This window comes from Lissotriton vulgaris, chromosome 5 (assembly GCF_964263255.1).
Source record: "Lissotriton vulgaris chromosome 5, aLisVul1.2, whole genome shotgun sequence".
Taxonomy (NCBI): domain Eukaryota; kingdom Metazoa; phylum Chordata; class Amphibia; order Caudata; family Salamandridae; genus Lissotriton; species Lissotriton vulgaris.
Genome location: NC_141693.1, coordinates 458,122,443 through 458,137,168, shown reverse-complemented (window position 1 = coordinate 458,137,168; position 14,726 = coordinate 458,122,443). Strand labels below are relative to the sequence as shown.

Here is a 14,726-nt window from a genome sequence, read left to right as displayed (position 1 = left end):
TATTTTATGTTACATTCATTCTAGAAGTGATTTTATATTCTACATTTTATCTAGAAGTGCTATATCCGAATATGACAGTGGCCCTTGTGGCCCTGTCTTGTGTACATAATCCCTGTGAATATTGCCTGTGCCAGTTGGCACAATGTATATGTGTGATTTTATCTGATGTGTTTTTACAATACAAAAGTTATTTTTATAATAACCTTGTGTGGAGTCTCTTCTGTGGTGTGCCTAGTATGTTGTTGCTGTTGTGCGCTGGCGCAAATGCTTTACACATTGCCTCCGAGTTTAGCCTTACTGCTTGTGCCAAGCTACCAAGGGGGTGAGCAGAGGTTATCTTGGCGTGTGACTTCCTTGCCCTGACTAGAATGGTGGTTTCTGCCTGGCTTTGGCGTCAGCCTTAGCCTACCAGAAATAGCCAGTTCTAACACCGGTGTGGTGTCCTTTTCATTTGGTATTCAAAGGTTATATGTGGTAAAACAGCTGGCTTCATATGCCATAAAGAGTTTAGCCTAAAGACTGCTTTTGTCCACGCTACTAGGATAGCTGGTCTATAAGGTTGACTTACAACCAATCACCATAAGGGTTGTTTGGACTGATACAAGGTGGTCACTAGAACTAGTGAACATCATATATCAGGCCAACTTCTCACAAGAGGCGGTGACAGAGAAAGAAAACTTAGACAAAAAGAATCAAGATACATTTTAAACTTGCGCTCTCTAACACCGCATGGACTAAATCAGAGTGAGGAAATGTATATACATTTGTAAATAATATGACGCAAGGATAACTGTAAAGAACTCTATATATGGACAGCTGTAAATAGTAGGATGTAAGACAAATAATAGTTAGTGAATAATCTTTAACTTCTCATACACATATGGACACTTTAATCACAGAAACATGATTTATTATTAATTATTATACTTTTTCTTAGGGCGGTAATTTTGGAGTTTGTCAGAATATTAATTTTCGATTTTTGAATTGTACAGTCCAGCCCCAGGGGGTGTGAAGCAAATGAGAAGGAGGGATTGACAAATTGACCTAAATATATCAGCCCAACCAGTAACTAAAAGACCACTAGAGGAGTTACTTATGGTGGCAAAGAGTAAAAAGGTTAATCATGGAGGTAGATTAGGCCACTGGAGGCATGAATAGACTACTTGGACATCAATTAAGATGGTGTTTTTGTATTAATTCCCCAAGATAACCCACATTCAAATGTATTACATAAAGTTTTGAAAATTCAAAAGATAATAGAATGGGTAATATACCTACGAGCAAAAATTGAAATTTACCAATGGGGGGGTATTTTTTGCATAATGAGAGGATAGAACTGGCTTTATTTTAAATTGGTCACAGTTTCTATTTTATTTAAATGGTTACAGATTTATTTGCACTTTAATGATAATGTATAGCAAGTTGGTTTGTGGATTAGATAAAAGTCACATCTGGAAGAAACAGGTTAGTATTAGATTCCTTACCTTAGAATATCCCCAGGCGTCAGACTGGATCCGAAAACTTTTGCGTAGCAGTACCCTTGCGCGTTGGTAGGCGTCGTCTGCGGCTCGGCGTCCGTCGTTGGCGCCGGGATGACGTCGCCGGAGTACATGGACGCCGCCCTCGCTCTCTGCCGTCAGTTCTTTTTTTTTCTGCGCCAGCAAGCGCCGATCCTGAAAAAGTGGTACCCTTAGTCAATTTTTGACCAAACTTTTTCGATCATTTTTGGTCATTTTTCTAAGTCTACCGACTCCGACGGTGCCGGTAGGGATGCCCGGGTTCAAACCCTGCATCAACTGCTGCCGACTGATGTCGGTTACCGACCCCCATCGCCGGTGCCTTCACTGTCTGGTCCCGACTGTAGGAGAGTAGGGTCTGCAATCCTATGATCACCCAGATTTTTTGCTTTTGTTTCACTGGTTTACGACTTTCTCTGGCTGTGGGCCTGCCATTCAGACCCACAGCCTAGCTGTTCTCTCACTAAATTGACATGTGTACCTTAGGTGCATTATCCAATTGGAACTGGGCCACCTTATCAGACCCTGTAACTCAGGGCATAGGTGTACCCAGGGCCTACCAGGGGCTGAAGCATGTATTATGCCACCCCTGGATGGCCATCTAAATCTGACACAACTGGCTGCACGACAGCTGGGGCAAGGTGGTGTAATCACCCTTTGCTATAGATATAGTATACCTATATCTAACCCTAAAAATGGACACACAGATTCATATCAGTCACTCCTATGGCAGGCCTTGACAATCCTGAAGGCAGAGTGCTTGGAATCGTGTGAAATGGTGCTCTGGCATGAGCTGAGCCCGTTTGCAGCTTGCGGAACCAAGTCCTAATAGCTGTTCCATGATAACGCATACCATATACTCTTAAGTGCATTATAATCCTCGAGGTTAAATGCTATCTTTGGTATTGCTTTATCAAAACATGTCGAGTAAGGTGTCATACGAATTGGAATACTAACCCCTCGCCAATTCTGGCGACGGGGTTAGCATTCCACCCTTCTAGAGGGACACGACATGTATGTAACTGTGAACCCCGGTTAAAGTTAAACGAAGCCTCAGCTCCACAAAATGGATGCTGCCACCACAGACACAAGTCTGACCTCCTGCTGCTGGGAGTCCTTCCAGCGAGGAGAGCTTGGACAAAGGGTTTCCTGTCAGGGGCGGTGCTAGCACCATCCCAGACAGGGTTTTGTGTATCCTGGGTAGGCAGGGCTTTACAGGAAGGTGACTGCTGAGTGGCACCCCGGTGCTCACTACGCATCTGCCGGCTAGAACCAGTTCCAGGGGCACACCAGCCCCTGGCCTGGGGAAAGTCCGGCATGGGAGAGGGGTGTAACCACCCCCCTCCTAGTCCCACCCATAGGCAGGACCTAGTCACCGGGTCAGCCCCTTTTCCTAGTATAAAGTTAGGAGCGGGCCCCCTTCCAAATTAGATCATCTTTGGAATCAAGACACGACTTTCTGCGAAAGGACTTCAAGATTTCTTCTTCAAGATTCTCCCTTGTGACTAAGGAGTAGTCACCCAGCATCCGCAGGCACCATCTTAAGAACACTGCGGTCTGCTGCAAGTCCTTCCTCCGGAATCCGACTGCCCAGCTCGACGAGAACCGGCTTCCCTGGCACCTCTGACCTCTACTCACCTCTACAGCAAAGCTGAGAACCGTGGGTGCGACGAGACCTCGAGGGACCGGCCATCTTCAAGACTGCACGACTTCTTTCCAGCACGACCGCCGAGGGATCCTCTGGTGAGTGCTTTGGGGTCCGAGAAGCCCCGACCCTGAGCAGCTCCAGCACCGAAGTCCAGCCTCCCAGCATCTCCACGATCTGCGTGGGGCCCTTCTGCTTTTTGCTGCTCACCTCGTTGTTTGGCTACTAGCCCGCTGGCTTGTGGCCTTCCTAACGACGCCCGACGACATCACTGCTGCTGGTCTGGTTGCTCCAGACTGGCCCTTGCTCCCTTCCAAAAGAGGAGCACCCCGGACCCTCCTTGGTCCACTCAAGATGCCATTTTAGGTCCACCGCGTGGGCTTGAATTAGCCAAGGCTTTGTTGCCCAATCCTGGGTCCAGCGACGCCGACAGCTTCATCCATCGTGGGACAGCTCGCTCCTCCATCCTGGTCGCCGACAACGCCTCCTGGTCCGTGAGATCTGCAGAGCACAGCGTCGCCCACTCCCCTAGTCGAGGTGACTACCATCCGGTGCCCTCCTGGTGCCACCTGACTACTGGCTAGTAGTCACGAACTTGGTCCCCTCTGCTTTCAGGTGTCATCCATCTTCAAGATCCAGGCTTGGATCACTTCGAACTCTCTTCACTGGTCGCCTGCCAGCATCTTTCTTCCAGGCTCCTGGTCCGTCTACGAGGATTTCCGACGTCTTTTGAGACCTATGCAGCTGCAGCCCCTGGGCTAGGTAACTTCGGCATTTCGGTGCCCCAGCATAGCCTCACTATCCAAGGGTCAGAATCCACTTTCGTTTTCCTCCAACCAGGTCGGGTTCGCCCGAGAACACTAACTTTGCTTTTACTAGCTACCATAGACTTTGTCCCGCATCACGCGTGAGAGTGCACACTCTGCACCCGAGTCCCCTGGGCCTCCTAGAAGTAATCTAAAGATTCTATAGTCAAGTCCTAGCGATTCCAAAGCCTATTAGTACTGTACTTACCTGCTAGTAATTTCGCATTCCACTTTCAGAGTATATGGTTTTCCGTGCCCCTCGGGCATTTGTATATACTGTGCTAACTTAAGTATTTTCGTAAGAGTTTTGTTTTGTGCTTACTACCCTGGCCTCATAAAGAGTACAGGGCTGTTGTGATTCTAATAAATACACTGTTTATTTTCATAACACTTGTGTGGTGTCCTTTCACTTGGTGTTCAAGGGGTATATGTGATGGTATAACAGCTGGCTTAACACGCCCTCTCGAGTCTTTAGCCTTAGACTGCTCGTATCCACGCTACTAGGAAAGCTGGTCTATAAGGTTGACTTACAACCAATCATCAATAAGGGTTGTCTGGACTGATACATAGTGTTCACTAGAATAGTGAGCACTGCATATCAGGCCAACTTCTCACACCGACCACGACGACAAGTCCTGCTCCGACTGCCCTGACGTCCAAAGCTAGACGGGAGCGGACCCGCAAGCGACTCGAGCTCCGGCAGTCGGCCCGCGCCACTCGAGGTCCCGGTCTGAAAGGAGGTCGAGGAACTGGTCGTGGGGTCAGAGTCATCATAGCTCTGGGAGTCGTCACCAGTCTAAGGGCTCGAAGTCCTCAGGTAAGAGGCACAAGAAGTCGAAGAGGCGTCATCGCTCTTCCGACTCCCCCCCCGACGCTCGCGCGGCCGCGGGTTCGGGCGACACCGCCCACGCGGCTCGGTCGGAGCCTCAGGCATCGCAGCCTGCTTTATACCCGTCGGTCCCTGGGCAGAACGCGACACCAGAGGAGATCAAGGCCTTCCTCATGGCCATGAGGTCGCTCGCTCCTCTGTCGGGTTCCGCAGCGCCTTCGGGCCACGCGGCCCCGACTGGGGGCCCCAGCGGGTCGGGTGCTTCGGCCCCACTGCCGTCAGGTGCTTTGGTCCCGACGCCGCCGGCAACTTCGGTCAGGGCGCAGCAGGTCCCAGTTGGATCTGGATCTGGGTCGTCGCCGGTCGACCTTACGACCTCGCCGACGCCGATCCCCAGGGTGACACCATCGGCCAACCCCGATTTGGGACCGAACTCGATGCCGCTAGAAGATTTCTACTTCTATGACCCGGCCCTGAGTTTCAGGAGATGTGTGGCAAGGGGGATTGAGAGGGGTCTGAGGACCATCTTATCAGGACTGGACAGGTGAGCTAGGGGAGGCCAGTGGTCTGGACACCTCGCCAGACACTGGTTTTGTCTCCCCTCCTACATTGGCTACACGAAGAGGGGGCTGCCTATATTGTGGTGCTGACGTGGGCGGCCAAGGCCTTGGACCTGGCGCCCCCCGTCACAGCCTTGAGGACTAACCTCCTCACTGAGGTCCTTAAACCGCAGGCAAGCTCGGCTGAGCCTCTGCTGCCGTTTAATAAGGCCTTGTCTGACGTTCTTCTGGGCAGTTTGTCCAAGCCCGCTACAGGTCAGCCTGTAGATAGGAACGTGGCCAAACGCCACCGCCCGGCTCCGGGCGACCCTTGCTTCTTGTCCACCCACCCCACCCCCAAGAGCCTGGTCATCCAGGCCTCTAACTCCCAGACCGCATTCCCGACGGCTACCCCGATCGGGAATCCAAGAGGTATGAGCAATACGGAAAAAAGGTATTCTCCTCCCTGAGTTTGGGGTTGTGGTCAGTCAAGACAGAGTGCCTCTTGGGCCGTTACACCCACTCTCTGTGGGATATGGTGGCGAACGTGCTGCCACAATGTCCGGAGGAGGCCCGGACTAAACTCGACCAAGCCCTTGCGGAGGGTCGAGATGCAGCACGGTATCCATCCGGTGTGGGCTGGATACCACGGACTCACTGGGCAGAGCGATGGCAACAACGGTGGCGATTCGTCTCCACGCCTGGTTGAGGTCTGCCAACTTTTCGGCTGATAAACACCCTTATGGACATGCCGTTTGATGGCCGTCGCCTCTTTTGCGACAAGGCAGACCATGCGCTTGAGCGCTTTAAGGACTCCTTGGCTACGGCCAAGTCCTTGGGCCTCTCTGCCCCGCGCCAGCAAACGGCTGCCTTTCGCTCCTTTCGTGGCCAAGGAAGGGGCGCCCCCACATGTCCTGCCAGACACGGGCCGCAGACTACCATCCAGCGCGGTGGCGGACGTGGAAACCGCTGTGGCGGTGGTCGGGGACAACGGCGAGGCCAGTCCACACCTACCCATGCAGCATCCGCCTCAAAACCCTCCTAGTCCGAGGTTTCAGGCCCATGTGACGCCAGTGGGGGGCAGGGTTCGTCATCACCACCTCCACTGGCGCACTGTCACATCGGACAGATGGGTGCTGCAAATCGTCCGAAGGGGCTACTCCCTCCCCTTCGAGGCGATCCCTCCAGCCATGCCCCCGCAGTACCACCGCGTGTCGGGGGATCACTTGAAACTTCTACAAGAGGAAGTTACGGCCCTCTTGGCCAAGGGGGCCATTGAGCGCGTTCCTGGGCCAGAAGTAGGGTGTGGTTGTTACTCCCACTACTTTCTGGTACCCAAGAAGGGCAAAGGAGGCCTACGCCCTATCTTGGACCTGCGGAACGCCAACGGCTTCCTCCGGAAGGAGAAGTTCAAGATGCTGGCACTGGCTCAGGTCTTAGCTGCCCTGGACCCAGGAGACTGGATGGTAGCGTTGGACTTGCAGGACGCTTATTTCCACATCCCCGTCCTGCCGGCCCACCGGCGCTACCTGCGGTTCACGGTAGGCCACGAGCACTTTCAGTGGCTGGAACATCAGTGCATGACCCTGGTGGTTCAAAACCTGGCAGGTTCTCTGAACGCCAGGGCGGACAAACTCAGCCAGCGGTGCATGATGGATCACGAATGGCTTCGGAACTCGGACGTGGCGCAAGGTCTCTTTCTGCAGTGGGGAGAGCCTTGGTTAGATCTATTCGCCACCAAAGAGAACGCGCAATGTCATCGGTTCTGCGCGTTGGAATTTCCAAGCCGGCACTCGCTTGGAGACGCTTTTCATTGCGAGTGGAGTTGTGGTCTGTTATATGCCTTTCCGCCTATACCACTTCTGCCCAGAGTGCTGAAGAAGATCAAGCGCGAGCCGGCCCAAGTCATCCTTGTGGCTCCGGACTGGGCACGAAGGTACTGGTATCCCGAGCTACTCAGCATGTCAGTCGATCCCCCGATTCGTCTGCCTCTTCAGGAGGACCTCCTGTTGCAGCAGCAGGGGACGGTCCTCCACCCAAACCTGTCCAGTCTCCACCTCCATGCTTGGAGATTGAGCGGCGACAGTTGTGCCCATTTGACTTGCCTCCTGAAGTTTGTAATGTGATTCTGGCAGCCAGGCGTCCCTCCACAAAAGTCGGTATACGCCTGCAGGTGGAACAGATTTGTGGCTTGGTCCACAGCAAAGGCTGTGGATCCACTCTCTGATCCCCTTTCTAAGGTTCTCCTCTTCCTTCTTTCTCTTGCCTAGCAGGGCTCTGCTCTGGGCACTTTCAAGGGCTACCTTTCTGCCCTTTCCGCCTTCTTAAGGCTACCTGATCAGCCTTCTTTGTTCAAGTCCCCGATTGTAAATAGGTTCTTGGAGGGCATCTCTCATATGTTCCCCCCTGTTCCTTTCGTGATGCCCCAGTGGGACTTGAACCTGGTTCTGACTTACCTGATGTGCGCTTCTTTTGAGCCGCTTCATAACTGTCCTCTCCGTCTTCTTACCCTTAAGACTGCTTTCCTGGTGTCCATCACCTCTGCCAGGAGAGTGAGTGAGCTCCAGGCTCTTTCCTCCAAGCCTCCTTTCCTTTCTGTCCATCCAGACAAGGTTGTGTTGTGGACAAGACCCTCTTTCTTGCCCAAGGTAGTCACAGCCTTCCACATCGGGCAGTCCATCACCTTGCCCACCTTCTTTCCGCCTCGGCATCCCTCTAAAGAGGAAAAGCGGCTCCACCGCCTGGACCCGAAACGTGCGCTGTCATACTCCTGTTGGGCTGAGGGCCCATTCCACTCGGGCCACGGCGGCTACTACTGCCCTGGGCCGGGGAGTTCCCTTGCAGGACATATGTCAGGCATCTGCCGGGCCTCGCTGCACATGTTCGCAAGACACTACTGCCTGGACAGCCAAGTCCGGAGGGATGGCTTCTTTAGCTGTTCGGGCCTCCAGGACTTTCTGGTGTGATTATTGGTTCGCAGACCCACCACCAGGGTTGGTATTGCTGGGGTATCTATTCTAAGGTAAGGAGTCTAATACTAACCTGTTTCTTTCAGATGCACAAGTTACTTGCCTTCGGTAACGATATATCTGTAAGAAACAGTAGTTAGTATTAGATTCCTTATCGCCCCACCCATCCTCCCTGTGAGAAGTTGGCCTGATACATGATGTTCACTAGTTCTACGATCACCTTGTATCAGTCCAAACAACCCTTATGGTGATTGGTTGTAAGTCAACCTTGTAGACCAGCTATCCTAATGGTAGCATGGACAAAGCAGTCTTAGGCTAAACTCTATTGGCATGTGAAGCCAGCTGTTTTACCACATATAACCCCTTGAATACCAAGTGAAAGGACACCACACAGGTTGTTATGAAAATAAACAAGTATTTATTAACTAACATACACCTCTGAACTCTTTATGAGGTCAGAGGGCTAAGCACATGACAAACTCTTAGGAAAAATACGTTTAAGTTGCACGATTTACAATGGTGCCCTAGGGGCACGACAAACCATATACTAAGTAAGTGGAATGTGAAAGTCAATCAAAGGAATGGAGCTGTCCAGAGGCTTTAGGATCGCTGGGACCACGCTATACTAACTTGAGGTAAGTACTAGGAGGCCCACGGAACGCGTGTGCAGAGTGTGAACTCACACGCGAGATGCGTACAAACGTCTATGGACAGTACAGTTTTAAGAAAAGGCGAGTACGGACGTCCCTGACTAGATAGGACCAAAACGACTGTGGAACTGGACACTAGGAGAGTCAAGCTACCCTTGAGCGCCGAAGTGCTCGTGTTACCTCACCCACAGGCTGCGGGTGCATAGGTGCCAAGTCGTGTCGGGTTCCGGCGTTGAAGTCTATGAAGCCTGGAGGAAAAGATGCTGCAGGCGGTCAGGAGGAAGATGTCCGGTGTGATCCAAGGGTGGATCAGTGAAGAGGAGACCTGAAAGCAGAGGGGACAATGTTCAAAGTCACTAGCCAGTCACTGGAGTGGAACCAGGAGTGGAACCAGATGTCGTTGTCGCGATCAGGTGAAGGTGGACGCTTGTCTCTGCAGCCACGTGGACCAGGCGGTGTCTTTGACGACCAGGATGGAGCCACGAGCTGTCCCATGCAGGCTCTCGCTGTCGGCGGTGTCGTTTCCGGATTCGGGTTCAACAGGCCTTGGCAAAGGCAACCCACGCGGTGAGTGGAAACGGCGTCTGGAGTGGACCAGGAGGGTCCGGGGTGCTCCTCTTTTGGAAGGGAGCAAGGGCCAGTCTGGAGCAACCAGACCAGCAGCAAAGTTGTCGGAGTTCGTCGTCTAGGAGGTCACAAGCCAGCCGGCAAGTGACCAGACAACGCGTCGAGCAGCAAACAGGCAGAAGGGCCCCACGCAGATCTCGTGGATGTTTGAGGGCTGATCTTCGGTGCAGGAGCTGCTCGGGTCGGGGCTTCTCAGTCCCCAAAGCACTTGGACGAGGATGCCTCTGAAGTCGTGCTGGAGCGAAGTGCTGCTTCTTTCAAAATGGCCGGTCCCACGTGTCTCGTCGCACCCACGGGTATCAGCTGTGCTGCAGATGTGGGTAGAGGTCGGAGAGGTCTGGGAGTCCGGGTCTCGTCGGGCTCTGAAGTCTGGATCCTTGCAGGAAGACGACAAAGGGAAGCCGCTGTACGCTGATGGTGCCTGCTTGTGCAGGGTGGACACTCCTTGCCCACAAGGGAGATTTTCTTCAGTCTTCTGAGGAGCAGAACGTCGAAGTCCAGAGTTTCTTCTTGTAAAGTTGATCAGGATAATCTAATTTGGAATGGGACCAGCTCCTACCTTTATCCAGCTAAAGGGGGGCTTCACTGCGTCTTGATCCCTCCCCTGGGTGGGACCAGGAAGGGGGGTGGTTACACCCCCTATCCTTTGTCCGGTCTTGCGCCAGCTCTGGGGCTGGAGTGCCCCAGGAACTGGTTTAGACCGGTGTATGCACTGGGACACCTTGCTTGCCCCAGGCATGTCTCATTCCTTTTAGCCCTGTCCTACCTAATACACAAAATCCTGTCTGGGGTGGTGCTAGCACCTCCCAAGGCAGGAAACCCTTTGCCCAAGCCTCCCTCGCTGGAAGGACTCCCAGCAACAGGAGGTCAGACTTGTGTCTGTGGTGGCAGCATCCATTTTGTGATGCTGAGGCTCGAGTTAACTTTAACCGGGGTTCACAGTTACATACATGTTGTGTCCCTCTAGAAGAGTGGAATGCTACCCCCGTCGCCAGAATTGGCGAGGGGGTAGTATTCCAATTCGTATGACATCTTACTCGACATGTTTTGATAATGCTATACCAAAGTTAGCATTTGACCGCGAGGTTCATAATGCACTTAAGAGTATATGGTTTAGCGTTATCATGGAACAGCTATTAGGACTTAGTTCCGCAAGCTGGAAACGGGCTCAGCTCATGCCAGAGCACCATCTCCTATAATTCCAAGCACTCTGCCTTCAGGATTGAAAAGGCCTGCCATAGGAGTGACTGATAGGAATATATGTGTCCATTTTAGGTTTAGATATAGGGAACTATATCTAAAGCAAAGGGTGATTACACCACCTTGCCCCAGCTGTCGTGCAGCCAGTTGTGTCAGATTTGGATGGCCAGCCAGGGATGGCATAATACATGCTGCAGCCCCTGGTAGGCCCTGGGTGCACCTATGCCCTGGGTACCTAAGGTACACTGTACAGGGGCCGATAAGGTGACTCAGTATCCAATTAGATATGTACCTAGAGTACATGGAATCCATTTTACAGAGAGAGCAGTGGGCCTGGGGTCCTGAATAGCAGGGCCACAGGTCAACTAAGTCGAAAAACCAGCAAAACACCAGGCAAAAAGTTGGGGGCAACCATAGTCAGATATCCACCTTCCTACACTCCCCATTCTGCGAACCGTTATCTAGGGTTAAGGTCATCCCCTTTCAGGGCCCTAGTTTCATGGCACCAGTGTTGGTTTTTATCATGGCTATGCGTTTCTGGCACGGAAAAGCTGTGTATAAGAACTGAGGTCAGCACGCGAGGGCAGCGTTTAAGTACTCCGGCGACGTCATCCCGGCGCCGACGACGGACGCGGAGCCGCAGACGACGCCTACCGACGCGCAAGGGTACTGCTACACAAAAGTTTCCGGATTCAGTCTGACGCCTGGGGGTATTCTAGGGTAAGGAATTTAATACTAACTACTGTTTCTTACAGATATATCGTTACAGAACGTAAGTAACTTGTGCTACAAATCCCATAATGCCCCACTAAGTGATGACAGAAAGTGATGTGAGCAGTAATGCTCTTTAAATATGTGTTGAAGTCAGCGGGGCATTGCCGTGAACAAGATCTCAGGGGAGATCGAAACGCGTTCGTTTTGTGTTCCATCTTGGTAGTGATGTGAAATAAATATTAAAAAACTTTGAAAAACAAATTGTCGGAGTGTGAACTACTTTCTTTCTCAGGGGAAAGTGTTTGACAATATATATATATATATATATATATATATATATTCACTGAAAAAAACATAGGTTTTAGGCCATATATAGTTAGGTATTAGCATTTACAAAACCTTAATTTACTCGCACAAAACCATTGAAATTCGCATATATGGTTAGATGCAATAACTATATATCGCGCACCCGCAATCCACTGCTGATGATGTCACATATTACATCATTCATGACATGGTCAGTGACATCACTGATGACATCACTGATGACATCTCAAATGACATCACTGATGACATCTCAAATGACATCACTGATGATATCACTGATGACATCACTGATGACATCTCAAATGACATCACTGATGACATCACTGATGAAATCTCATTTGCCATTACTGATCACATCACTGATGACATCATTCATGCGATAATACGATGAACCTCTTCAGACTCTAATATAACCTTAGATACACTCAGTGTAAACAGACACTCACAGACTGTCACTCATCCATGGAGTTACTCACACACCTAGTCAGTCATGCAAAGAATTCACAATCATCCATACAGCCACTCACACATTCACTGGCTCTTATACACAGTAATTTATATATGTGAACTCTCACATGTACTGTGTTTTACATATGTACTTACTTTGACATGTAGCACTGAGATATCCATTCACTCACCAATACACTCGTACACAGTCAACCACCCTTACAGCTGTTTCCACATGCACTTTTGAACCCATAGATCTAGTGAATCAACTGTTCACACATGTATGCACAGAGTCACACACCTCCCAGCCACCCCCACACACACACACTCACTCTCCCATACAAATACTTGGGCAACCAATCAATAACCCATATAGTTACTCATATAGCTACTGATCAACACATGCAGCAGTTCATAGAACAACAGATATAATGATGCACAAATTAAGACAGTTTAGTCAGTAACCCATGCACTCAGTGAGCCACATTTAATCACTCTCTCATACAGTCAGTCATGCACCTACTAAATCCTTCATCCAGACACTTATACATCCACTCATTCTTCAATATGTAAGACATATTTTAACTTTACAGAAACATACAGTCACTGGATGATGTCATCAGTGATGTCATCAGTGATGTCATTGACCATGTCATGAATGATGTAATATGTGACATCATCAGCAGTGGATTGCGGGTGCGCGATATATAGTTATTGCATCTAACTATATATGCGAATTTCAATGGTTTTGTGTGAGTAAATTAAGGTTTTGTAAATGCTAATCCCTAACTATATATGGCCTAAAACCTATGTTTTTTTCAGTGAATTTCAATGGTTTTTTAATAGCAAATATCTATAGCTGTAACATATATTCTTATTCTAACTCACAAATATATTTTATATATTTTTTTTAAGCAAAGGACCCAGATGCATTTACAGTTTATCACTAACAATGTTCCAGGCTAATGTATTTTCACTGGAAATTAACAACTGTGCTGCAAGTAAAATATTCCTATTTCGTGAAAAAGGGCGTTTCTTCGTCCCATGAGGGAGCCGTTGAGCAAAAGAGACTCGGCCTGCTGTCTTAGTCGCTGATAGGCCTGATTATCGGATTTTTATCGATCACTTTATGTTGCAACAGTGGAAAACAAAACAGCCCTTGCCCATTTATTTTTACAGCATTCCTGCGTATTATACCCTACCCCCAAACAGTATTTTGCCTGTTACCATAGTAGTAGTTTATGGAACACTTACGTCAGCACATAGGTTAAAATTTCACCACAATATGTTGCTAATGAGTGAGCTTCAGCATTATACTTCAAATTATAAATATCATTTCTATTGATGACTGCTACCCCCACAAAAAAACAGACGTATGTACTTTTTTAATTAACTTTTATTAAAACAATAACTGGAACTATAACTAAAAGATAACACTACAATAAATAACTAGAACTATAACTAACAAAACAATATAATAAACAACATATAATATGGAGTCCAAAATAAGTATTGTAGTTAATCTGCAAAACAAAAAGAAAATTAGTGTTTAAAATTAGATTGAAGTGACTAAATGAGATCAAACATCACAAGTCAAAGTAAAACTTGACAATATTTATATTTTTTTAAATCTTCGCAGTGTGCCTGAAACGCTTCCACTGGCATTGTACATGCAGACTTTGGTCCACCCTCTTTATCAATTTTTGCAGTTTGAGATATAACGTTTCTACATGTGTTATTCATCTCCTACTTTCTCCTTTCAAATTCTCTTGTAAAGACCTTAACAACAAATAAAGGGAACATTTTCTGCATATTTTTAATAAATCATTTGACACAATGCATAGTAACACCGTATTTATTAAATGTTTTGAAATTAATTTTTACAAGTCTTAAAAAAGGTGAATGCAAGAAAAGTTACTTGCCGCATATGCAAAACTGCTTTCAAGAAGAGACCCCAATAAAAAGGACTTGTGTGGAACTGCAAGTATGCTGAAGCAGTTGCAGACTAAGAATCCGGTCAACTTTGCAAGGGAAGAGTTAAGGAGATTGAGAGCGGCTCCTTCTGCTTCATGAGAAGGCCCGAGTACCAGTGGAGCAACACCGTCAACCTCTAGAGCACAGCCTAATATTTGTCCCCAATTTGACACCCTTTAAGAGAAAAAGTAAGAAGGTTGGGAGCTTTGTATGCCATCCTAATATCTAATTATCCATAGTTATACAGAGATCCGCCCTGTATCAGACTCATATGTACAAGTGTATATTGTAGATTATCTGCCACCGAAAACCTCTCAAGTACCTATATCCGTTACTTTTAAAAAAAAAAAAAAATTATTTTGTAGTATACATGGCAGAAATAGAAAGGGGAAAGGGAAGAGAGCAAGGGGACCAAGAAAGAGAAAAGAAAGAAAAACAGGCGACAGTTCGCCACAAATCCCCACACAGGGGGTGCAAAAATG

The 14,726-nt window shown here is 48.8% G+C and overlaps 1 protein-coding gene across 2 annotated transcripts in view; it reads left to right on the top strand.

Moving 5' to 3' along the window:
* VPS13D (vacuolar protein sorting 13 homolog D) overlaps positions 1-14,726 on the top strand; it is a 2,754,556-nt gene that overhangs the window by 2,124,435 nt on the left and 615,395 nt on the right. The window lies entirely within an intron of this gene.